The 2,764-nt window shown below is 56.3% G+C and overlaps 1 protein-coding gene across 1 annotated transcript in view; it reads left to right on the forward strand.

Annotated features, from left to right (window-relative positions):
- CCDC88B (coiled-coil domain containing 88B) overlaps nucleotides 1-2,764 on the forward strand; it is a 16,517-nt gene that overhangs the window by 6,655 nt on the left and 7,098 nt on the right. The window lies entirely within an intron of this gene.

Consider the following 2,764-nt stretch of genomic DNA (forward strand, 5'->3'; position numbering starts at 1 on the left):
CTGGGGTTTGGGGGTTATTAATTTCGTCGGCAGCCACCGAGTACCCAGCACTGAGCTGGGGCTGGAGAGGGAAGGGCAAAGTCCACTCCCGCCTCCCAAATGCGCACCTGGCCTGGGCCGGGGGCAGATGTCCCCTGCCTTTGATGGGTGGCTGTAGGAGGTGAAACTAGATGGCCTGGGTGCAAATCCTGGCTCTCTGACTGTGGTGGTTTACTCAGTTGCACCCCAGTGCCTCCCTCTGTAAAATGGGGGTGCTCTTCATAGTTGCTTTATGGGGGCTTTGGAAGGCCGATGGAAATAATGGTGTGAAGAATCTAGTTCATGGTGGGCAAAGGCTCAGGATACATTGGTTGTCATGGGTAAAATGCTTTGCAATCCATGGGAACGGGAACTGATGCCAGGGTCAGGGCAAGGAGGCTTCAGGGAGGGTTCTAAGGAAAGATCGAGATCTCACTAGGTGGGGAAGGATATTTCATCCAGGGGGAACAGCTAGTGCAAAGACTTGAAGGTATTAGAAATGCTCAGGAGCCTGGGTGACGTGGGGGTAGGTGGAGAGGTGTGTCAGGCCAGCTTTGTGGGTATTGATACTTCATCCCCAGGCAGGGAAATTCACTCAAGGATGTAGGCTGACCTGTGTGATGCTGGGTTTGGGGAGAGTCACCTTGGTGTACAAGGGGACCTGGGGCCGTACGAAGGCAGTGCCCGTGGTCAAGGTGGCAGGTGAGAGAATCCCCTGGTGGCCCAGTGGACTCTGTGCATCCAGTACAGGAAGCACAGGTTCGATCCCTGGTCAGGGAACTGAGATTCTGCAAGTTGCATGGCGTGGCAAAAAAAAAAAAGAAAAAAAAGTAGGCAGGTGAGGCTGGCCGGAGCTGGGATGGGGGTTGGAGGAGAGAGAAAACCTGGAAACCCCTGTATTCATTCATTCGAGCATGTTTGCTGGCATCTTCTTGGCACCAGCCCTGTACTAGGCAGCCAGCACTTGCAGCCTCAGGGAGACACTCACTCACAGTCTGGGGTGGAGACAGGACTGTGTGGGGAGCCGTAGGGGTCTAGGAAGCACACTGGACTCAGGCTGGGGCTCATCAGGGAAGGCTTCCTGGAGGAGGAGAGAGAATGGCAATGAGCCAGGAGGAGGAGCAGGCCTGTTTGCAGGGGTGGAGTGTGAGGCAGGGAGTGGAGCGAGGTGACATGGAGACTTCCTTAAGCAGGTTTCCTATTGGGCAAGGCTTCATCTTCCTTCCCAGCAAAGGAAGGAGTTGCAGCTGTTTTCACGAGGGTGACAAGGAGTCAATGGAGGGTATAATGTGAGTAGAGTGGTCAGATCTGCAGGTCTGGAGGCCCCTCGGGGGAAGCAGAAGAGACCATGAGGCAAGGGGATGGGCGTTCGGGCCAGTGCAGCCCAGGGCTGGGGCGAGGGTATGCTGCAGCACCCATGTGTGTTCAGTCATGTCTGACTCTTTTTGACCCCATGGACTGTAGCTCGCCAGGCTCTTCTGTCTATGGAAGCTTCCAGGCAAGAATTCTGGAGTGGGTTGCCATTTCCTACTCCAGGGGATCTTCCCAACTCAGGGATTACACCTGCATCTCTTGCATCTCCTCCATTGGCAGGCAGATTCTTTACCACTGGTACCACTTGGGAAGCATCAAATCTTCTGGAAGCTGAGCAGTTTCCTTGTTACACAGAGCAGGACACTGAGGTTCAGAGAGGAGAAGTTATTTGCTCCGAGACACCTCCTGATGTTGAGGAGTCAGGAGCCTGCTGTTGGCTTGGCTGGGGCGTGTGAGAATAGAGAGTGTGGGTGAGAGGGTAAGGCCAAGAGCTTCTCTCTGGGGTCCACTCTGTAGGAGCTGAGAGATGCTGGCAGGTAGATCTGGGTTATAGCTCAGCTGCCCTACTCAGCTGTGTGGCTTGGGGCCAGTTACTCCTCTCTGAGTCTCCGTTTCCTTACCTGTAAAACCAGAATAAAAATGATACCTATGTCACAAGATCCTGTAAGATAATGAACGTAGAGTGCTTGGGGCAGTGCCTGGCACTCAGTATGGGCTTAATCAGTGGAGAGGGAATGCCAGCCAGTGGGTAGGGAAGAGCCGGTAGGGCTGGCTGGCCAAAAGAGCTGGCTCTGAGGACCAAGAGGGTGGAAGACATTAAGGACAAAGGGGAATTTTGTGAGATTTCCTAGTGGAGCAGTTCCTGGTGATAACTAGGCGTGGTGCAGGAGGAGGTGGCTGGCCAGGGGAGGGAGGTGAGGGAACCAGGGGCCAATGGGGTTGTCCAGGTGCACCTCCCCGCTGCAGGGGTCGGTGGGGGCAGAGGCCCAGTGGGTGGGGCCCTGGGGGCTGTGGCTGGGGCCTGGACGGGGCAGGGCAGGGGTCCCGCCTGAGATGCAGGTCTTCGTGGGCATCCTTGTTCTGCCTCATCTCTGTCCTGGGGCTCTTGTGGCTGGGGGCTGTGGGCATCAGGGCCTCGTGGGACTTTTAGTTTTTCAGCGAGAGGCAGTGGCCAAGGGTATCTGGAAGTGCAGTGACCCCGGGGGCTGGCCTGGGTGGAGTTGCTAAGCCAGGAAGACCAGAGCAAAGATGGGTAGGCTCCATTTCCAAGGGCAGGACTTGGGGGGCGGTTGTCGTGGTTGGCCCTTCCCCATGGTTTCATCCTGCCGGAGCCCCTCCACCCCCACCCTGTACCTCAGAATGGTTTGACCTACCTCTCTAGGGACGGGGGCCACAGGCCAGAGCGGGTCTCCTACCCACTTCCTCAATGGTA

The sequence above is a fragment of the Bison bison genome, unplaced genomic scaffold, assembly GCF_000754665.1.
Source record: "Bison bison bison isolate TAMUID 2011002044 unplaced genomic scaffold, Bison_UMD1.0 scf7180017864089, whole genome shotgun sequence".
In the NCBI taxonomy this organism is placed as follows: Eukaryota; Metazoa; Chordata; class Mammalia; order Artiodactyla; family Bovidae; genus Bison; species Bison bison.